At 42.5% G+C, this 24,400-nt stretch overlaps 1 protein-coding gene across 8 annotated transcripts in view; it reads right to left on the bottom strand.

Moving 5' to 3' along the window:
* Positions 1-23,426, bottom strand: part of LOC140737722 (long-chain-fatty-acid--CoA ligase ACSBG2-like) — an 83,251-nt gene extending 59,825 nt beyond the window's left edge. Inside the window, exon 1 of one of the 8 annotated variants that reach the window (XM_073064295.1) lies at positions 23,409-23,426. The gene's annotated coding sequence lies outside the window, so the exon portion shown is untranslated. Of the gene's footprint in view, positions 1-8,525; positions 8,615-20,055; positions 20,078-21,814; positions 22,110-22,163; positions 22,269-22,712; positions 22,880-23,408 lie in introns of those variants that run through there. The other 7 variants (XM_073064291.1, XM_073064296.1, XM_073064288.1 and 4 more) reach the window with 7 other exon arrangements.
* Between the last annotated feature and the right edge of the window lie 974 nt (positions 23,427-24,400).

Raw genomic sequence — 24,400 nt, 5'->3', positions numbered from 1 at the left:
GGGAAGAGTACCTCAGGAAAGAAGGAAACATTAGCCAAAACAGTCATTTTATTGCATCCACATTAAAAACAAACATCATACAGAAGGATTGCAAGATAATAAAACAGCACTATGTGTGGACTGCATTCTAGGAAGCAACTAAGTGCGAATCTAGTTGGTGAACAGATAGATGAGGTAAAGAGATTGCATTTAGGCTTTCTGAATGGGAGTACCAAATTGAGCCACGTCTTTTCTCCATTTGTACGGTACTTTGCAAATAATAGTTAATAATGCATCAATTATCTACATAATCCAACAAAATCCTTTTAATGATATACAACTTCAACAATGAGGTAACCAAAACTGCACATATTCTGGTTATGTCTTTATCAATATTACAAAGCTGTATCACAACTTCCTTGCTCTTATATTGTATTACCCAGTTAATGAAGGCTAGCATCTCTGACATTGCCTTCACTACCGTCACCAACCTCATCAAGCTTCTTATTCTGGCATCTTCCCCCTTCCTTTCCAGTCCTGATGAAAGGTCTCTGCCCAAAACGTCAACTGCTTACTCATTTCCATAGATGCTGCCCAGACTGCTAAGTTGCTCCAGCATTTTGTGTAGCTCTGGATTTCCAGCATCTGCAGAATCTCTTGTGTTCAAAGTTAAATACTGAAATGCTGTGACAGGCAAATTGAAATGGAAAAATATTCTCTTCACTTGGAAACCAACTAGCAAACAGGGCACACTGCTGCATAAATCAGGACATTTATACACAGCAAGTGAGACAAAGAATCTGAAAATATAGTCAGATATACCTGGTCAGTTTTTCCACATTACTGTAATTATCTTAAGGTGAAAACTTTGTATTATATAGTGGTAGAAATGGTTTAGTTCACACCAAGAACAAAGGCACAAGACAACTTCAAGCAGAAATCCAACTTTTCTACTATCTCCCAGGATAGAGGCGAGTACCTTCTCACATACAAACATTATATAATTGCATCCTTCAATCCCAACATATACTCAGTGGCCACTTTATTAGGAATCTTCCATACATAATAAAGTAGCCATTGAGTATATATTCATAGTTCAAAGTAAATTATCAAAGTACATATATGTTATTATATACAACTCCGAGATCCATTTTCTTGTGGGCCATGCAGTAAATACAATGAAACACAATAGAATCAATAGAAAAACACAACAAATATGGGCAAACAACCAATGTACAAATGACAACAAACTGCAAATACAAAAATAGAGAAAAATAGTAATAATAAAAAATTTAAAAAGCAATAAGTAGAGAACACAAGTTACAGAATCCTTGAAAGTGAGTCCATAGCTTGTGGAATCAGTTCAGTGATGGAGTGATTGTTGTTATGCCCTCTTGTTCAAGAGCCTGATGTTTGAGGGTAATAACTGTTCCTGAGCCTAGTGGTGTGAGCCCCGAGGCTCCTGTACTTCCTTCTTGATGGCAGCAGCGAAAACAGAACAAGTCCTTGATGGTGGGCATCCTTGATGATGGATGCTGATTTCCTGTGACAGCACTCCTTGGAAATGTGAGCAATGAAGGAGAGAGCTTTACCTGTGCTGGACTGGGCTTGTCCATTCAAGAGCACTGGTGTTCCTGTTGCTGTGATGCAACCAGTTAGTATATTCTCCACCAGGCATCTATAGAAGTTTGTCAAAGTTTTAGAAGATATGCCAAATCTGCACCAACTTCTAAGTGCCTTCTTCGTGATAACACTTATGTGCTGGACCCAGGACAAATTCTTTGAAAGGATAATGCTGAGAAATTCAAAGTTGCTGACCTTAGATCCCCTGATGAAGACTGGCTCATGGCTTCTGGTTTCCTCCTCATGTCAATAATCAGTGAGAGGTTTGTGGTTGTCTGCTACTGTACCCCATCCACTTCATGGTTCGACATGTTGTGCATTCAGAGATGCTCTTCTGCACACTGCTGTTGTAATGTGTGGTTATCTGAGTTACTGTCACCTTCATGTCAATTTGAACCTGTCTGACCATTCTCCTCTTACCTCTGATTTTCACCCACCAAACTGCCATTCACTGGATTTTCCTTTTTTTTTGTACCATTTTCTGAAACTCTAGAGACTGTTGAAAATGAAAATCCCAGGAGGTCAGCAGTTTCTAAGATACTCAAAACAACCCGTCTGGCACCAACAAACATTTCACGGTCTTAGATCACATTTCTTCCCTATTCTGATGTTTGGTCTGAACCTCTTGACCACGTCTGCATGCTTTTCTGTACTGAGGTGCTGCCACGTGATTGGCTGATTGCATTAACAAGCAGGTGTACAGATGTGTCTGATGAAATGGTCACTGAGTGTACAATCCTCTAATATCACAACCCCCGTTCAATATTTCACATGCCCTGAATATGTTTAAGTATTGACAGCTATTAATGTAATACTAATGTTTTCAATTAATTTGAGGGTTTTTTTTAAATCACGTTGGTATCAGGTTCTAACATTGATCTTTCTCTCCCCTCCCCTCCTCTTGCAACATAGGATCATAGTTTCACATGCTTCCACTCTTGACAGATGAGTCAACTTTTCCCAGTTGTGCAAACTTTGCCTCTTTTCTGCAAAGGTTGTTTGGATGATGACAGTGGCATTGGTTCAAAGTAAATTTATTATTAAAGTACATATGTCACCATATACAACCATGAGATCCACTTTCATGTGGGCAAACTCAGTAAGTACAAGAGCCATAATCAATGAAAGACTGCACCCCACAGGATAGACAAAATATCAATGTGCAAAAGACAACAAACTGCAAATACAAAATTTAAAAAATAATAAATAAATAACACTGAGAACATGAGACAAATCAAATCATTGAAAATGAGTCCATAGGTTGTGGGAACGGTTCAGTGATGGGGCGAGTAAAGTTGAGAGAAGTTATCCCAACTAGTTCAAGAGCCTGATGGCTATGGGCTAACAACTGTTCCTGAACCTGGTGGTATGAGTCCTGAGGCTCCTGTACGTCCTTCCCGAAGGCAGCAGCAAGAAGAGTGAAAGGTCTGGTTTCTGATAAAGGATGTTGCTTTCCTGTTTCAGTGCTCCATATAGATGTGCCCAATGGTTAGGAGAGCTTTACCCGTGAGGGACTGGGCTGTATCCATTACTTTCTGTAGAATTTTCTGTTTAAGGGTACAGATAGATAGATAGATATACTTTATTCATCCCCGTGGGGAAATTCAACTTTTTTCCAATGTCCCATACACTTGTTGTAGCAAAACTAACCACATACAATACTTAACTCAGCAAAAAAAATGATATGCATCCAAATCACTATCTCAAAAAGCACTAATAATAGCTTTTAAAAAGTTCTTAAGTCCTGGCGGTAGAATTGTAAAGCCTAATGGCATTGGGGAGTATTGACCTCTTCATCCTGTCTGAGGAGCATTGCATCGACAGTAACCTGTCGCTGAAACTGCTTCTCTGTCTCTGGATGGTCTAAGGTATTAGTGTTTTCATACCAGGTCACGATGCAACCAGTCAATATGCTCTCCACCACACATCTATTTGGCAATGCTAGTATCCCTCCAGTGTTCTGAGGTGCCTCGTGCAAGCAGTCCAGGTTTAAGAAGCATATGGTGGGGGGGTGGGGATATTTGTAATGACAGGGATCACTGTTTCCCAGTAGATATGTTTATACTAGGTATACAGTGATGAAGTTCAGATGCCTTTCTCTCAATCAAACAAAGGATGTTCTGGTACATCGAAGACAGCAGTGTAGTTCATCATTGCCTTCTCTGAGTTGTGTCTCTTGAGATGCAGAAACAGCTGTCACCATGCCTTCATGACCACATTTTTCTCACAGTGAAGTCCTGAGATTACTCAGGTTAAATTCAAACATCCTGAATGTCATCACGTTAACTGGGGATCATTTCCTCCAACACTCACCTAACGTGAATGATTTGATTACGTTCCAGTGGGTTCCCTTTCCAGTGCTATGCATTTCAAAATTCTCAGCGTTTACAAATCCACCCACAGCCCCACTCCACCTCACCCCACCCCACCTTGCCCACCAGCAAACACCCTTCACTTCAGTCCCCAGCCTACAGACTTTGCTACATCCCTCCTCCACTTGCCTGAAGTGACTGGACCTTCAGTTACCTGGATGTCATCTCTGGACTTTGTTCCCCAAAGTTTCTCATCAACAGCTCTCTACTATTCTCTAATTAACCTGTTCATTGGTTGTCCTGTTGGCACCATCAGGTTTCTAGTGTATTTTCTTGCAACCAAATAGTAGACACAATTCAGTAGCTGAACTTTTGGGATCAAGAAAGACATCCTTCATCTTCTGTGCTGTCACATTCATGCACTACGCATAGCTTGGTAGTTTTGAAAGCACAGCTGAAAAAGAAAATTCCAAAGTATCAAAGTCAAAGAAATTACTCTGAAAGAGCTCCACCAAGTCTTCGAAGCCAAGCCATGCACCAAATACAAAAGATTTTATGATGATTAGCTACATCTGAAGTATTGCATTCAATTCTGGTCATACTATTATAAGGCAACGGCAAAGGAGACAGTGCAGAAGAGCTTTAGTGGGATGCCTCTTGGATTTGAGGAAATATGCTGTAGAGAGAGACTGGGCAAACTAGCGCTGTTTTCTCTGGAGTGGTGGAAGCTGAGTGGTGGACCTGATAGAAGTTTATGAAAGCACGAGAGGAATAGATAGTGTAGCTTGCTGGTATCTTCCACCCCAGGACCAAAATACCTAATACTAGAAAGCATGCATCTAAGATGAGAGGGAATTCAAAAGAAACGTTCAGGGCAAGTTTATTTTTAAAAAGTGGTAGGTGCCTGGGATGTGTGTACCAGAGTGGTGGTGGAGGCAGAAATGATAGAAGTGTTTAGAAGGCTCTGAGATATGTAGAGAACAGAGCGATATGGACCATGTGCAGGCTGAAGGGATTAGGTGTCAATAGCTTAATTGGCTCAGCACAAAAATGGAGACCTAAAGGGCCTGTTCGACATTCAAAAATTCCTATCAGAAGTTTAATTCTCCTGAACTCTGTCCCTGCCTATTTATAATTTTCCAAACTAATTTCAATTATATTCCTCAGCTAACAAAAGAACCTGGAAAGGCTCAACAGATTTTTGTCATCAACTCTTTGCCAACAGATTTTTCTCCGACTCTTCCTCCACTACATTTCGATGACTGTATTGGTGCTGCTTCATGCACCCATGCTCAGCCCATCAATTTTTGCCTCTAGCTTCCATCCTGCCCTTAAATTCTCTGACACCTCGCTCTCCTTTCTTGATCTCTCTGTCTCCATATCTGGAGACAAACTGAACTGGCAACCAACATCTATCATAAACCTGATTCCCATATTTATCTAAACTATACCTCTTCCCACCCCATTTCCTGTAAAAATGCTATTCCCTTTTCTCAATTTATTTGTGTCTGCCACATCTGTTCTCAGGATGCAGCTTTCTGTTCCAGTGATGTCCTCCTTTTTAAAGAATGTGGTTTCCCTCCCTCTACTATTGATGTTGCCCTCACACACATCTCCCCCATTTCCCATATATCTGCACTCACCTCATCTTTACATCGTCACAATAGTGATGGAGTCTGTCTTGTCCTTGCCTACCATCCCATCAGCCTCCACATCCAACATATTACCCTCCACAACTTCCACCACCTCCGAAGGGACCCTACCGCTAAATATTTCTATCTCCCCCACCTCCATTTTCCTCAGGGATCGCTCACTCCGCGATTCCCTTGCCCATTCTCCTTCCCCACTAATCTCCCTCCAGACACTTACCCCTGCAAGTGGCCCAGGTGTTACACCTGCCCATATACTTCCTCCCCCACCTCCCAAACAGTCCTTCCAGGTGAGGCAACATTTCACCTGCGAATCTGCTGGGTTTGCCTATTGTGTCCAGGGCCCAGCTCACTGAGCACCTTCACACTAGCTGACACAAGCCGGACTTCCTGGTGGCCAAACATTTTAGTTCCAATCCGCATTACCATTCCATGTCAATCAACCAAGATGAGGCCACCCTCAGGATGGAGGAGCAACACCTTGTATTCCATCTGGGTAGCATCTAAATCTGATGGCTTGAACATCGATTTCCCCTTTCGGTGAACAATGTTCTCCCTCCCCCATTCCACTACTACTTCTCACCTACCGATTACTTTCTCTTGGGTCCCCTACACCTTCCCTTTCTCCCATTGTCCACTCTCCCCTTATCAGATTCTTTCTTCTCCAGCCATTGACCTTTCCCACCCACCTGGCTTCACCTATCACCTCCGAGCCAGCATTTTTCCCCTTCCCCACCATTTAATTCAGGCATCTTTCATCTTCCCTCTCAGTCCTGAAGAGGGGTCTTGGCCCAAAATGTCACTTCCATCAATGCTGCCTGACCTACTGAGTTCCTCCAGCTTTTTGTGTGTGTGTTGCACAGGTTTTGTTAAATATACAACAACAATATACCTAACGATTAACAACACTGATTTTCTTGGTGGACAGTCAGCGTACATTGTCAAACCAACTGAAATCCTACACCAAGGGTTACACACAAACAGAGTTAAAGCAGAAAACAGAACACTCAGACTGTATAAATCTTCTGAAAGTTGCAAACAAGCACTTGGCATTTAAACAGTACTCAGAATTTCCATACAAAATTCCCTTTACTTTTCCCTGACATCAGATCTTTCCAAAGGAATTAATTTCAATCCTTTGCCACATCTCCTAATTTACATTTCTCTACAACTCCTCATTTTCCATTCAAACATCCAAACCAGCATCATTTCTCCAACGTTTTTTCAGTGATCAACGTGTGTACAGCAAATCTATGTCGGGTGCATTCAAGAACTGGAGTACTACGACTCTGAGACCCTTATCCCCACAATCTAGTTGTCAGTTGGTACTTGTGTTTAGGACACTTGGATTAAGTTCCACCTTGGCCACAGCAGCTTAAAAGGAACCAACAAACCTAGGAAATGCACACTAAATGCTGGAGGAACTCAGCAGACCAGGCAGCATCTATGGGAAAAAGTACAGCTGACGTTTCGGGCCGAGACCCTTCAGCAGGGATATCAACTGTACTTTTCTCCGTAGCCGCTGCCTGGCCTGCTGAGTTCCTCCAGCATTTTGTGTGTGTTGCTTAGATTTCCAGCATCTGCAGATTTTCTCTTGTTTGCAGCAAACCCAAGACATTAGTTATTAATTTCACAAGCAGCAGGACAGCATGTCTGCCACTGACTTTGTGAAATATGCGTGAGGTAAGATAGCTGATATATAATCTTTTAATTTCCTGGTCATCACTGAGTAGTTACAACAAACACTTACTTAAATCACGATTGGTGAAAAGACTGCTACCTCAAAGGTCAAAAGCCTTCATGTTCAGTTTTATTCCAGCACCCTGAGTAGATCATTCATATATATATTTTTTAAATCAAGTGTGTGTTTAGAAAAATGTAAACCCAAGAAGATTCTGCAAGTGCTGGAAACCTTGAGCAACACACACAAGATACTGGAGGAACTCAGCAAGTCAGGCAGCACGAGTTTTTCCAATTTAGAAAAGATTTCCTAAAGTTTCAAACAGAAGTGTTCTTATTTTCCCCAAACCTACTCAAAGTAATGATTCAGATTCACAGCTTACTACGTGTAACCAGAGAGCCACGCCTGTCACATGACAGCACTGACCTCACCTGGTCAGAGGTCACACCACCTGCCAGTCAACATTTCACCCCTTCCAACTAATCAATGCACACCTAACCATTGGCCACCTTAATTGGATTAACCTGTCTAGCACCAAGCCGTTGGCCCCCTGACCTATAAAGGGTGATACATGTGCTTGGCTTGCTTGCTCTCTTTTGCCATCCTTGTGGGACCACCTTGCTTCACTCCAGGCTGAAGACCGCAGAACAGCTCTGGAGACACGTGGTAATGTGTGCATTGAATAGGTTTGTGGGAGCGTTTATTGTTATCCCTTTAGCAAAGAGCCGTGCTTGCCCATAGCCAAGGGGGCAGGTATTGTAGTTACTTTTCCCCTTGCTTGTATGTGTACCTGTACTCCGTCCCCACACCATTTTCCCATATATTGTACTGCAGACCCAACTTTTCCCACTCTCCTCTATTCTAAGCACGTTTGTGAGAATATTGTAGCCGCTTGTGTTGTTCCCAAGCTTTTTCTCCCCTTGTAAATAAAACTCCTTATTATTAAAACTGTGTGTCCAGAACTCTTGCTTTTGAGACCCAAAGAAGCTTTCTCATTTCCATCACAACACTACATTAATAGCTTAGTGGGGATCTTATTAAATCTTGACAAAGGCTGTTTAAATGAAATGTTAGCTCTTTCTTTTGTCTCATATGATGTCTGACCCACTGAGAATTTCCAGTATACTCTATTATCTCAATAAAGTTGCTAGATTTGAATTGCTGCACTGATATGATTGGTGTCAAATTGAACCAGGTTCTATTCATCTCATAATTACATCAACACTTAAATTGCTTTAAGTGTCAAATTTCAGACCAGGAGAAACAGGGGAAGCTTCTTACCAGTTTTTAAACAGCCCAGCAGCCAGTCACGAATAGATCTCCTCAAACTGTCCTCCCTTCTTCTTTGACCCTTAGGGACTGCCAAATTGTTGTTGGTACGTGGAAGTAAAAGGGGCATGAATACGATGTCTCCTTGTTTTTCTTTCACTTTTAACAGGAAATACTTATATTTACATAGTTTCCAAGGATATCTCTAAGTACTTTACAAACAGAATGCAGACAGTCCATGGGTTATGAATACCTTACAGGCATTGATACATAGAAACAAGCTCCCATAAATCCAAAAGTCCAATGTACAGACCATAAGACATGGTGGAAGAATTAAGCCATTTAGCCCATCTGGTCTGCTCCACCTTTTCTTCATGGCTCAGCCATATCCCTCAACCCTAATCTCCTGCCTTCTCACATCCCTTCATGCCCTGACTGATCAAGAATTTTCGCTTTAAATATACCCAATGACTTGGCCTCCACAGCTGCCTGTGGCAACTAATTCCACAGATTAACTACTCTCTGGCTAAAGAAATTCCTCTTCGTCTCCATTCTAAATGAACATCCCCCTATTCTGAGGCTGTGTCCTCTGGTCTTAGACTCACTAGCATAGAAAACATCCTCTCCACATCCACTCTATCGAGGCCTTTCAACATTGAATAGGTTTCAATGAGATCCCCCCTCATTAGTGCCTATGAACAGCAGAACTGGTTCATTTCATACACTAGGTGACAAGAATACTTGACAGCAAAACAGCTTGAGCACAAACAATAGTCATCTTTAGAGTGCAATCCTTTACAAATTCTGTACTGTTTAATTCATACAGTATTTGGCTATTACCATATCTCCAAAAACAAAAAAAGTGATGGTAGTACATCTAAGAAAGAAATGGAATGGAAGTTGAAATGTATATTAAAAATAACTACTATCAGGTAGTTCTGAAATGATTTGAAAAAGGAGAAATGCCACTGATAATTGGCAAAGTATTGGGTGACAGTCATTAATGGTAAGGCACGCATTCTCTCAAGCACGTTAAAGGATTGGTCCTGAAGTAGACCATCATTTCCTTGATTATTAAGATGAAATACTGCAGATGATTTGCCTTGGAAATTAAAACTAATGCCAAATACCATTAGCCTGATGCTTATTCAAGATTAAACAAAACCTACTTAAAGATTTAAAGAAAAAATATGAAGTTAAAAACTTGTTACAAGGAGGGGGTGGTTTACTAGATTTAAAGTAAGGGGTCTTAAAGGAAATTGGAAGTCATCTCTTCCAGTCATCTAGAAGGCCAACAAAACAGCTAGGATGACAGCCCTTTGTGCATTCTGGTTTAGGAACTATTTTTGTCTTGAGGTCCCGAGGTACTCTGCTTCCAAGAATGTTATATTCAAGATTTTAATGGTTCTTAATAATAATGCCTCCATCATTTTCATAAGCTAGTACACTTGCCACCAAACACAACTGCTGTTCTCCAGCCGTTTGGGTCAAGGTGTAATTGCACACTACCCCTGCAAGGCATTTTCTCAAGCCACTAAACTATCCAATACAGCAGAAGGCAAGACTTTAAAGGGAGTTTGGAATTCATACAACTACGATGCAGAGAATATTTCAATTGTGGTAAAGCAGTACTGATGCAATATGGTTACCCCATCGCATGATTGTGTGTGCACAAACAATTATTTTCCAGCTTATGGACAAAATTGATTTATGGATGTCTATATAATAATGGAACCCTTCTCAACTAGGAAACCATCTATTATTTAAAATCATCTCATCAGGTCTCTTTGCAAGGCTACAGAAAGAGTTGGGGGTAGAACTAGTGCTACCTCTAACAGATAGCTAGCATGCACAAGATTGGCCAAATGGTCTCCTTTCCTGCAGGAATCACTACGATTCTTTTTTTCTACTGATAAAAAAAGGATACAGACATTAGTTTTTAAGGCAATCTGTTCAAAACTTTCCTGCCAACTCACTGCGCTTCACATGATCACTTGCTCTTTTAACTTTTTAAAATCTAATATTCTTATTCAGAATTGTGTTCAGAATGTATTCTATTGAATTTAACTTTGAAAATCTGATGTAACCATGCTAATTTATTTGGAATTTTGCACTCTACAAATTGGCTATTTCAAATAAAGTAATAAGCATTACTGCAGCCCACTAATTAGTTACTACCATTCTACTGGTTAATGTTTTATTAAATTACTGGAATAACTTGGCTACAGGAGGGCAAGAACGGCGGCTCAATATTCCGGGTTTCCATTGCTTTGGACATGATTGAGCAGGGAGGATTAAAGGGGGATGGGTGGCATTACCAGTCAGGGAAAATGCCACAGCTGTGCTCCATCAAGACAGACTGGACAACTCGCCTAGTGAGGCTTTATGGGTGAAACTCATGAATAAGAAAGGTAGGACTATGTTAATGGGGCTATATTATAGAACATCCAACAGTCCACGGGATTTAGAGGACCAAATCTGTAGAGAGATTATAGACTGTTGCAGGAAATAAGGTTGTGATAGTAGGTGATTTTAACTTTCCACATATAGACTGGGACTCCCATCCATACTGTAAAAGGACTACATGGGATTGAGTCTGTGAAATGAGTTCGGGAAAGTTTCCTTAATCAGTATATAGAAGTCTCAACAAGAGAGAATGCCACACTTGATCTGCTATTAGGGAATGAGACAGGGCAGGTGACAGAAGTCTGTGTCGGACTGTAGGGGAATACTTTGCAGCTAGTGATCGCAAGGTCATTTGTTTTGAGGTAATTATGGAGAACAAAAGGACTGGTCCTCAGGTTGAGTTTCTAAATTGGAGAAAGGCCAGTTTAGATAATATCAGAAAGGATCTGGCAAGGGTGGATTGGGGTCAGGCTGTTTTCTGGCAAAGGTATACTTGTTAAGTGGAAGGTCTTCAAAAGAGAAATTTTGAGAGTACAAAGCTTGTATGTGCCTGTCAGAATAAAAGGTAATGATTTCAGGTATAGGGAACCTTGATTTTCAAGAGATATTAAGATTCTGTTTTTTTTTTTAAAATCAGATATAGGCAGGTAGGAACAAATGAGATACTTAGGAGTATAAGAAATGCACAAGAACATTTAAGAAAGAAATCAGGAGGGCTAAAGGAAGGCATGAGGTTGCCCCAGTAGACACGGTGAAGAAGAATCCTAAGGGATTCTACAGGTATGTTAGCAGCAAAAGGATAGCAAAGGACAAAATTGGACCTCTGGAAAATCAGTATGGTAAGCAATGCATGGAGCCAAAAGAGATGGGGGAGACCTTAAATAGATTTTTTTGCAAATGAATTTACTCAAGAGATGGACAGAATCTACAGAAGTGAGACAAAACAGCAGCAAGGTCATGGACCCTCTATAGATTACAGAGGTGCTGTTTGGAGGCAAATCAGGATAGACAAGCTCCAGGGTCTGACAAGGTGTTTCCTCGGATCCTTTGGGAAGCAAGTGCAGAAACTGCCAGGCTCCTAGCAGAGATATTTAAATCATCCTTAGCAACAGGTGAGGTACCAAGATTGGAGATAGCTAATGTTGTTCCATTGTTTAAGAAAGGCTCTAAGAATAAACAAGGAAATTGCAGGTCAGTGAGCCTGGCATCAGCAGTGGGAAGATTTGGAAGGTATTCTAAGCAACCAGATATTCGAGTAACTAGATATACAGGGACTGATATGGATAGCCAGCACAGACTTATGCATAGTAGGTCATGTCTAGCCAATCTCATAAAGTTTTTCAAGGATGTTACAGAAAAGTTGATGAAGGCAAGGCAATAGATGTTGCCTACATGGACTTCAGCAATACATTTAACATGGTCCCATATAGGATGTTGGTCAGGAAGGTTCAGTCGCTTGGCATTCAAGATGAGGTAGTAAATTGGATTAGACATTGGCTTTGTAGGAGAACCCAGAGAAAGGTAGAAGATGGCTACCTTTCTGACTGGAGGCCTGTTGTCTAGTTGTCAACACCACAAGGATCAGTGTTGGGTCCATTTTTTTGTCATCCACATCAATGATCTGGATGATAATGTAGTAAACTGGATTAGCAAATTTGCAGATGACTCCAAGACTGGGGGTGTAGTGGGCAGCAAGGAAAACTATCAAGGCAGCGGGATCTGGATCAGCTGGAAAAATGGGCTGAAACATGGCAGATGGAATTTCATGCAGCTAAGGTCTTACTCAGCAAGAATACAGGTCCATAATTCAGGTAGATAGAATCATTAAGAAATCTTTTGGCACATTGGCTTTCATAAATGAAAGTACTGAGTACAGGAGATGGGATGTTATGTTGAAGTTGAACAAGATGTTGGTGAGGCCAATATGGAGTATTGTGTGCAGTTTCGGGAAGCTGCAAGATTGAAAGGGTACAGAGGAAATTAAAAAGGATGTTGCCGGGACTGGAGTACCTGAGTTACAAGGAAAGATTGAGTAGGTTAGAAATTTATTCCTTACAACATAGAAGATTAAGAGGAGATTTGATAGTGGTATACAAAATTGAGGGTATAGCTAGGATAAATGCAAGCAGGCTTTTTCCACTGAGATTCGGTGAGACTAGTATTAGAGGTCATGGGTTAAGGGTGAAAGATGAAAAGTTTAAGGGGAATACGAGGAGAAACTTCTTCACTCAGTGTGGCGAGAAGGTGGAATGAGCTGCTAGCACAAACGTTGGATGTGATTTCAATTTCAACATTCAAGAGAAGTTTGGATAGGTACATGGATGGGAGAGGGGATTGGAGGTCTGTGGTTTGGGTGCAGGTCAATGGGACCATGCAGTTTAAATTGTTCAACATAGACTGGATGGGCCAAAGGGCCTGTTTCTGCACTGTAGTTTTCTCTATTATATTAATCAGACTAAATCACATCTCTATGACGACCTTAGATTCAAATTTATCACATGTACATCAAAACATACAGTGAAACGTTGTTTGTTAAGAACCAACCCCAATGATGTGCTGGGGGCAGCTCGCAAGTCAAGCCACACATTCCGGTACCAACAGAACATACCCACAATGCTTGGCAGAACAACAGCAAAGACAGCAAAACAGAACACACCATAGAGAACAACAACAGCAAAACAAGTCCCGTTCTTCCAACCCACACACCCATGCACAAATGTAGTTAGAACCATAGAACACTACAGCTCAGTACAGGCCCTTCAGCCCTCCATGTTGTGCCAACCCATATAATCCTTAAAAAAGTACTAACTCCACACTACCCCATAATCCTCCATTTTTCTTTCATCCATGTGCCTGTCCAAGAGGCTCTTCAATACCCCTAATGTTTTAGCCTCCACCACCATCCCTGGCAAGTCATTCCAGGCACTCTCAACCCTCTGTGTAAAGAAAAAAAACTTACCCCTGACGTCTTCCCTAAACTTCCCTCCCTTAATTTTGTACCTATACCCACTGGTGTTTGCTATTGGTGTCCTGGGAAATAGGTACTAACTATCCACCCTATCTATGCCTCTCATAATCTTGTAGACCTCTAACACCAGGGCAGGTCTCAACCCTCAAGTGGACGTGGATTTGCAGACATTGGGCCTTTAACTTCCCCAGAGGTCTCACAGAAATTCACAGGTTCTGGCCATCAGGCCTCAACTTCTGGACATCTAAATCGATCTTCAGTACCAACCCAGGACTCATCGATGATGACAATGAGAACCCAAGCTCCATGCCTCAAGCTCCAGACTCACCAATGACAGGACCCCTAGCTCTAGGCCTCAAACTGGTCTTGCCAACTTGTGTACCCGCTGACCAGGGCTGGGCAACAGCCCTCATCCTCACTCGTCTGCAGTCTAGCTGACCATGTCCACACCAGTGGCCTTCAAATGCTTAGACTCCGGGCTGCCCTCTAATTTCCCCACATCCCTGTCCGTATATCCCCAATTCCTCTCGGTCCCCAAACCCGTCCGTATAAACCTAAAAAAAAGTTCTTAAAATTTTTAAGTTGAGCAACAACCTCAATGGAGACCACAGCTTGGTGCTATCTTGACAGGGAGGTGATTATTTTCTTGACAGAGTGGTGATTATTTAAGTAGCTCTTTTATTACTTTGAGGGGATCAATGAATTATGCTCAAATATCATATTATTCTCCAAAATCTGACAAATATCATGGCTGTTCCCCAACCATCCCTAAAATTATAAAGACACCATGGAAAATGCTTATCCGCCTGTTTTCAAAAAGACAATGTCTAACACATGGGCAAAATTGAGCCACCTTCTTCAAATACAGCCAGTACCTAAACATAGTTGATCTAAACTTCTTACACTTTTCCAGCCTTCACCTTTCATACCAGGACTTGGAGATGCTTTTGTGATCCATATCAGGTACTAGATTTCCCTCCTGAAATTTCTGTCACCACACACAATCCCAAAGCTCAAGCAACACACACAAAATGCTGGAGAAACTCAGCAGGCCAGACAGCAGCTATGGTAAAAGAGTACAGTCATTGTTTCAGGCAGAGACCTCTCAGCAGGAGAGGGGGTGGGGGGAGATGGGTAGATTTAAAAGGTGGGGGGGCAGGGCATAGAAAAACACAAGGTGATAGGGGAAACAGAGAGGGGGAAGGATGAAGTAAAGAGCTGGAAAGTTGACTGGTGAAAGAGATGTAGGGCTGGAGAAGGGGGAGTCTGATTGGTGGGGATAGAAGGCCATGGAAGAAAAGGGAAAGCACCAGAGGGAGGCAATGGCAGGCAAGAAGACAAGATGAGAGAATAGTGCAGAAGATGGGGCCAATTACCGGAGGTTCGAGAAATTGACGTGCATGCCATCAGGTTGGAGGCTACCCAGACAGAAAATAAGGTGTTGTTCCTCCAACCTGAGTGTGGCTTCATCCTGAGGCCCAAGGCTCAATCTTCTACAAAGCCCTCTGCTCTGGATCTGCAGTTGCATTCTCGCTGAAGAGAAATACTTGTAGGCTTCATAACATTTATAGTAGTGGTCGCCAACCCATCGATTGCAATCGACTGGTGGATCTTTGAGACTTTCCAAGTAGATCCCGAAAAAAAAACCAGAATAATAAATACACAAATACTGTTGAGATATGCTTTCCGTTCTTTCTGCCCAGTGCGCATGCGTGTAGCTCCCCACACTACACAGTGTACTTCAGTGGTCCCCAACCACCGGGCCATGAGGAAACGATGAGTCAGCTGCACCTTTCCTCATTCCCTGTCACGCCGACTGTTGAACATGAACCCATGTGAGGTCATCAGTCGCCTAAACACAGTGATACCCTCGCGCCAGAGATCACTGTTTAGCCTTGCACGGCCAGCGGGAAGTGCCGATGCTACTGGCCTGGAGCGCGGACAGATGGGTGCCGCCTCTAAACCTGTTTAGCACTTCGAATGTTCGTGGGGAACCTGGTGTTAAAATATTCGCAGCCGACCTAATTCGGGCTCGGGGTTTCGTAAATATCAGAGCAGCTACCGCGCTGCGATCTACCGAAGCAAACTTCTGTCAGCCGATAGATCCTACAAGGGGGGCGGGCGCGTCCTGTCACACTCCTCGCTCGGTCGCTCTCTCCGGACTGCAACCGCCGCGGCCCTGGCACGAGGACCTCTGGCCCTGACCTTTCCTCTCACCCCACCCACCTGGCCAAGGCGTCTGGCGGCGGGCGGGCGGGAGGCTGCAGTTTGGGCCAGGAGGCTGTCTAATGAGGTAATGAAAACTGCTTTGGTACCCTGAGTCCAAGCACCCTGCACTTAAAGACAAACACGTTGAGTTTTGTGAGCGGAAAAAACATGAGCAAGCGGGACAGAAGCCAAGTGCTGAGAGCCGCTGTAAGATTCAAAATTAAGATGTGCGTTTCTGAAAGAGGTCCGGGTTAAAGTCAAAGGACAAATGTGATTTAATTATGTCTGGGGACAAATGTGATTTAATTAGGTCTGGGTTAAAGTCTGTAAACAAATGTGATTTAATTATGAATGCAGAAGCCCTGACAAGATTAACTGTTTGTGGAATCATTGAAGTCCTGAGATATGGACTAAAACAACTCCAAATATGGAATGGGAAAACACTGGGTACCTCCCGAGTCAGGGAGGGGGGTGGTAAGGAAGAAGGATAAAACCTGCTGCCCTGTAAGGCTCAGGGTTCCCTTCTCTGAGGGGGCCCAGCTCTGCAGAACTGTTAATAAACTTTGTTTCCTTGAATTTGTCTTGAAGCCATTATTCGGGAGTATGGCTCGTTTCTGACAGCCGCAAAAACTAAATTGCAGCAGAATAGACTGGACATAAGGAACCTGCTTCGAGTATCGCTGTATTCCGGTCGTGTTTAACACCCTCGCCTGTTGGCCAGTCCATAAGAATATTGTCAATATTAAACCGCTCCGCAGTGCAAAACAGGGTGGGTACCCCTGGGGTTTATACATTATTTCTACTTCCAGGTTGTGGGGTTTTACTTCCTGTCTTTTCTGCTCTGGTGTGCATGCGTGTAACTAATCAATTTGGAGTCAATCTTGCATTTCACTAAGGCCGAGGTAGGAAATCTTGGGCTTAAAAGGGTTGGTGAACACTAATTTATAGGTTCTTCAATATTGCTGGTCGTTAAGAACAAATATTGACAATGAACAACGTTCACAATCAGCAGTGGCAAATACAACGATGTATCAAAGTTCATACCACCTGGCACACCATAGTTCTTAGAAACAAATGCATGGGCTTAATACACACTGTTACTTTCCTTTAAAAGGGAAAGGCTTATAACAATAACTAGTTACACATTAGCAAACAACTATTTGCATGCAATATAAAAGTGTACAACTATTTACAAAAACACATGTCATTCAGCTATAAACTGAGCAAATACAGTATAGTTCTTCTCAATTTATGACCTTCTTGATGTCAAGACCTGCTTCAAAATTCCAATATATGCTTCTGTTACTAAAACTTCATTGATTGGTCAGACTGATGACCTATGAACTGGTGCTTATATGATTAACTTCATTAGTGAAATGCCTATCACTTAGCTTCAACTTGTGAAAGCCAATCCCTCACCAGCATGATGGCATGAACATTGAATATTCTAATTTCCAGAAATTTCTCCCCCTCCTTCTCTCTTTTCTAATTCCAGTTACCCTCTCAACCCTTCTCTTCTCACCTGCCTTTCACTCCCTCTGTTTCCCCACCTCCTTCCTATTCTTCCATGGTCCACTGTCCTTTCCTATTCGATTCCTTCTTCAGCTGTCCACCTCTTCCAGTTATCCCCTCCCAGCTTCTCACACAATACCCTCTCCCTCACCCACCCACCTGTCTTTCCCCTTACCTGGTCTCGGCTATCACCTGCCAGCGTGCATGCCTTCTCCTCCCCTCCCTTGCTGGTCTGGCTTCTGCCCCCTTTCTTCCCAGTCCTGATGAAAGGTCTTGGGCTGAAATGCTAACTGTTTATTTTACTGCACAGATGCTGCCTGACTTGCTGAGTTCCTCTAGCATCGTGTGTGTGCCCTTCAACACCCAGTTGGCAGTGGAATCTCCAGTCACTTCCGTAAGAATATAGTGATTCAATTCTGCCAAGCTGAATGAGAAATCTCTAAGCTAGAATAAGAGCTCCAAACCTTTTTCATGCTATGGACTCCTACCATTAGCCAAAGGGTCTGTGGACCCCAGGTCGGGAACACCTGAGTGAGACCACCAACCATGTATGGACTGAACTCATCTATACACATACACACTTCGCTGAACATTGATGGCTCCTCGGTAGAGATTGTTAAGAGCACCAAATTTCTTAGTGTTCACCTGGCGGAGAATCTCACCTGGTCCCTCAACACCAACTCCATAGCAAAGAAAGCCCAGCAGTGTCTCTACTTTCTGCGAAGGCTGAGGAAAGTCCATCTCCCACCCCCCATCCTCATCACATTCTACAGGGGTTGTATTGAGAGCATCCTGAGCAGCTGCAACACTGCCTGGTTCAGAAATTGCACCATCTCGGATCACAAGACCCTGCAACAGATAGTGAGGTCAGCTGAGATCATCGGGGTCTCTCTTCCCGCCATCACAGACATTTACACTACACTCTGCATCCGCAAAGCAAACAGCATTATGAAGGACCCCATGCACCCCTCATACAAACTCTTCTCCCTCCTGCCGTCTGGGAAAAGGCTCCAAAGCATTCGAGCTCTCACAACCAAACTATGTAAGTTTCTTCCCCCAAGCTATCAGACTCCTCAATACCCAGAGCCTGGACTGACACCAACTTACTGCCCTCTACTGTGCCTATTGTCTTGTTTATTATTTATTGTAATGCCTGCACTGTTTTGTGCACTGTATGCAGTCCTGTGTAGGTCTGTAGTCTAGTGTGGATATTTGTTCTTTTATGTAGTTCAGTGTAGTTTTTGTATTGTTTCATGTAGCACCATAGTCCAGAAAAACATTGTCTCGTTTTTACTGTGTACCGTACCAGCAGTTATGGTCGAAATGACAATAAAATGTGACCTGACTTGGATATGAGGGAATCAAGATATGGCAAAAAGGTAGAAGACCAGCGCTGATCTCGATGTTGGAACTAGTTCTAAAGGATGGATGACTCACCTTATTCTCATTATGTCTAACTGTGTGAATGTGAGAATGGCAGGCAGCTTGCCTACTATTAACAATACAAATGAAATTACACTCTCACCACAAAGCTTTTCTCAAAGGAAAGTGACAAGTATTGTGTAGTTTCACCCTTGACTCCAGAAGACCAGCTGAACACTTGCATAGAGCATAGACACACAGAGCAGTGGGTGCAAACTTTGAGGGTAACTAGTGACTGCTATGACTCTGAATTTAGATAGAAAGCAGGATTAGATTTATTTGTCACATGCATATTGAAACAGTACAGTGACATGCATCATTCACGTCAACAATCAACACAGTTCTCATTTGTGCTGGGAGCAGCCACAAGTGTCACCATGCTTCCAGCGCTGGCATAGCGTGCCCACAATTTACCAACCCCTTGCTATGGAATGTGGGAGGAAAATGGGGCAGTCAGAGAAAGCCCAGTATGGGGAGAACATACAAACTCCTTATAGACAGCAGCAAGAACTGCTGACACTGTAAAGTGTTTCGCTAACCACTACACCACCGTGTCCCCATTAAAATGCCCTGTGGAATAAATCCAAGCGCAGAGCAGCAAACTCACATACAACTCCTTTACTCAAACCCACATTAATAAGTGATCCATCTTGATCAGATCACATCCTGTTTCAAATTAGGCCAAATGAGAAAGCCCAACCTGCTAACTCCTGATAATGTCGTGTAACATTAAACTCACTGCAACCCAACATTTAGACTCAAAACCCAGGTGAAAAGGACACCTGTAAACACACAAAACTACTCTTTCGAAAAGCAACCATAGCATTCCTTCAACGGGTAAACAATTATCAGTGTAATGAAAGAGAATTTGGCTGGTAGGCCCAATACCATCAGCGACGCAGTTCTGGCAATGCAGGCCTGAATCAAAAGTGCTTGTCAAGTTAACCTGGTGCGCTAACATCCTTGACTGTAGCAATAACAGGCGATATATTTATTTCCTCTCAGAGCAAAAAAGCTTTCACAAACCTGTAATAATAAGCTGATACGCTTGATGCGCTCATTGTTACCTAATGAAAGAGAACAAAGAAAATCCACATCACCTTGACAACTACAGGTAATATTGTGCATTGCTGAAACTCATATCACCGTCTTTCAAGGTGCCATAAATAATTCCGTTTCAATTCTGAAGCACACAGCCAAATCAAAACATTCCTACAAGTTCATGAATCAGGAGCAGAAGTAGGTAACTTAGCTTTTGAGGGGTACTTGTGAGGGGCTTACATGGAATAAATGCAAGTAGGCTTTTTGCACTGAAGTTGGGTGAGACTGGAACTGGAGGTCATAGGTTAAGGGTGAAAGGTGATATGTTTAAGGGGAACTTGATCCATTCAAGAGTGCTGCGAGTGTGGAATGAGCTGTCTGCAGAAGCGATGAAGGTGGTTGTGATTTCAATAGTTAAGAGAAGTTTGGATAAATACATAGATGGGAGGAGGCTATGGTCCAGGTGCCGGTTGATGAGACTAGGCACGAACTAGATGGGCCAAAAAGACAGTTATAAAGCACTAGAGCACAGAACCTATGACTCCTCCAGCCTCCTCCAATATTTCATAGATCATAGCGCAGCTGGCTGCAACCTCAACTCTGCATGCACCCTCCCTACACTAAATGATTATTCACCCTATAATTTATCAAAATCAATCTATCCATGCCTTAAAATATGCAGACTTGGCTTCCCTTCCCTTTTGAGGAATAGATTTCTGAAGACTTGCCACCCAAAGAAACAAAAAATTGCTTCATTGTCTTAAATGAGTGACCAATTATTTTTAAACAGTAGGCCCTATTTGTAGGTTCTCCCACCAGAAGCAGCACCCTCTACATCCATCAAGATTTTCATGTTTCAGTCATCCCCTCTCACTCTGTTAAATTCCAGCAGATACAAGTCAAGCCTGTCCAAGTTTTCCACATAAGGCAACCTACTGGTTCAATGTACTGAACTCACAGACCATACAACTCTGAGGCTTGAAGATCTAAAATGGATTTATGAAGCATGTAAATGATGGAGGTGTTAAATAAAATTGGTTTGTCAAAGGCACAATTAGCAGAGACAGTTGGAGACCTGGATAGCAAAAGGGACAGGCACTGGTTCGAAAAAAAATCCAAGGGGAAAGGTTTCAGCAACGACAGGAAAGAGTCTATGGAGTGCAAGGAGTAGAACTGCACAGATGTCCTTAAATGAAATTCATTGTGGACTCGATGGAAGGACTTATCCAAGCTATTCTGCAATCAAAGACTTTAGTGGCAATTTTTCCCATTTCTTTTCCCCCATATCACAAAGAAACAAAAACAAAGCTGGTTTAAAGAGCAACATCTTCCAATGAACTTTCTGTTCCATTCTGGCTCTTGAAGATATCACTACAGCTAAAATCAAAGATCAGATGGGCTTGTAATTCACATTACATCTACTAACATTAATGGACAGGGCATCAAACAAAATTAAAGCAGGTACAAATTCAGGTATATTTCATAAAACCCATTCATTGGTTTGCCATTACTTAGTCCTACAGTAAGGATTATCACTTAAAGGTAAATGAGAAAATTTTAATCAGTTTATTATCACTGACCTATGATATGAGATTTGTTGTTATATGGCAACAGTACGGTGCAAAGACATATAATTACTATAGGTTACAAAAATAAAGGAATAACAAGGCAGTGCTCATGGATCTTATTACAGAAGGGAAGAAGGTATTCCTAAAACTGAGTATGGATCTTCAGGCATCTGTACCTCCTTTCTGACGGTAGCAATGAGAAAAGGGTTTGGGTCCTTAATGATAGATGCTGGCCTCTTGAAGATGTCTGGGATGGTGGGAAAGGTTATGCCCGTGATGGAGATGGCCGAGTCCACAATCTCTTGTGATCTTGCTCACCGAAGCCTCCATGCCGAGCTACCATGCAACAAATCAGAATCATCTTCACTCCTACATCTGCAGAAATTTGCCGGAGTCGCCGGTGACATACCACATCTCCTCACACTCCTAACAAAAGCAGAGCCACTGCCATACTTCCTAGTGATGTGTCAATGTGTTGGTCCTCTGAGGTAGGTGGACGTATGCCGGGAAAGTGAAGCTGCTCACCCTTTTCCACCGCTGCGTCTTCTCCCGACTTCCCCTTCCTGAAGTCCACGATTACTTCGCCTTGCTGACATTCAGTGTGCGGTTTCCGCTTGTAGTACTATTTACAACTCGCAATGAAAACGTCCCCTTTACGGATTCGACAATAATAAACTAAGAAATAGATCATCAACTTTCAAAGATACCCGAGCGCCAACTAAAGTTCAGGGCTGGCGTTTTTTGTTCATATTTTAACAGGAAGAGATATAAGGTGACATACAAGTCTTGAGGATGGTTTGGTTAGGTTCGGGAGTTCTTTCTCGAAAGATACAGGCACGACTGGCCAAATATGTTCTTTCCCCATCGTAAATTCTCTGATCGGATAAATTCAAATAATCATGAAGACTACTGAGCACAGAGGAGAAATATGTTTTCCTCTGCGACGTTAATATGCTTTACTTCATAACGCAGTGCAAATTTTGCCTTGCAGGTACGACGTACTGTAAAATGAGCGTAACTAAGATACAAACTGAACGCATCGGGAACGGAGTGTAATCAAAATCAAGTACTTACCTGGGTTGGAAACAGCAGTTCAGACTAACCTTGCAGCGGTTGAAAATAACAGAATTTCTGGGCGAGAAGGTGCTAATTGTGGTTTGGCGATTTGATTAATCATCTAATAGCCACGCACGTGTGCGTCCTTCCACTCAACTGGGTGGAATGTGCAGGTCCCGGGGGCACCTGTGTCTGCTTGACATACGCACGCGCATTCCAGGCCACGCTCCTGATGAACTTGGCTGGCGACCCTAAACCTGCTCATACTGATCCTGCTCCTCCATGGTTCACGCGCGGCGTTTACCTGGACAAAGACCAGACGTTACAATCAGCTGAAGCACGTCACCTTTCCCACGCAGGCACTGTCACTGTGGTCCACGGGAGACAGAGTGAGCGAGCAGGTGGGGGGGCTGCCGATGACCAAGCCGCTGCAACGCACCTTGAAAGATGCAGTTCGTTCGTTTTTATACTACCAGTTGCAAAGTTGTCAACTTTTCCTTGTTATAAGAATTTTTTTTAAAATTCTGTATTTATTTCGGTGATTTTTTATTTTTTTTCCTACTTGTACTTATAAAATCTGTAGATCGTTGGAGATTTTAGTGTCGAACGAACTCCGTGATGTATATGGAGTATTGAAACAAGTATTCAAGGATTGTTTGGTATGAATGAGATGTTAATAAACTGAGGAATATAGGAAGGAAAAGGTATACTCACCACAAGACAAATCAAGTTTGCTTTGCCATTTCTTCAAAGCTGAGGAAGAATTTCTTCTCTACCAAAGTCGTGATTGTGGACTTCACTACCTCAGAGAGCTGTTTAGATCATAAGACATAGGAGCAGAATTAGGTCACTCGGCCCATCGAGTCTGCTCTCCCATTCCATAATAGCTGATTTATTATCCCTCTCGATCCCTTTCTCTGGCCCGCTTCCCATAATCTTTGATGCCCTGACTCATCGAGAACCTATCATCCTCTACTTTAAATATACTCAATGACTTGGCCTCTATGACCGTGGCAATAAATTCCACCGATTCATCACTCTCTGACTAAAGAAATTTCTTCTCGTCTCTGTTCTAGGTGGATGTCCCTCTATTCTGAGACTGTGCCCTCTAGTCCTAGACTTGCCCACTATAGTAAACATCCTCTCCGTATCCACTCTGTCTAGAGCTTTGAATATTCAGTAGGTTTCAATGAGATCCCCCTCATTTTTCTAAACTCCAGCAAGTACAGGCTCAGAACCATCAAACACTCCTCATACATTAACCCTTCATTCCCGGAATTGTTCCTGTGAATCTCGTCTGGACCCTCTCCATTGCGAGCACATTTTAGAGCACAAGGCGCCCAAAACTGCTCACAATATACCAAGCGGAGTCTGACCAATGCCTTGTAACGCCTCAGCATCATATTCTTGCTCTTATATTCTAGTCCTCTTAAAATCAATGCTAACATTGCATTTGCCTTCCTCAATACCAACTCTACCTGCAAGTTAATCTTTAAGTAATCCTGCACAAGGACTCTAAGAAAGACTAAGAAATAAGGTGGAATCATTCAATAAATTGAAGGCAGTGATTGAGAGTCATTTAACTACGGGACAATTGGAGGAAATAAGGAGAGAGAACAAAGTCATCTTTAAACTGAGGTTGTAATGATTGATTAGTGGGGCAGACTTGAGGGGCCACACGGACTACTCCTGTTCCTGAAGATCAT

This window comes from Hemitrygon akajei, chromosome 13 (assembly GCF_048418815.1).
Source record: "Hemitrygon akajei chromosome 13, sHemAka1.3, whole genome shotgun sequence".
Classification (NCBI taxonomy): domain Eukaryota; kingdom Metazoa; phylum Chordata; class Chondrichthyes; order Myliobatiformes; family Dasyatidae; genus Hemitrygon; species Hemitrygon akajei.
Note: the sequence above shows the minus strand (reverse complement) of the source record. Positions and strands in the feature narration are given on the sequence as shown.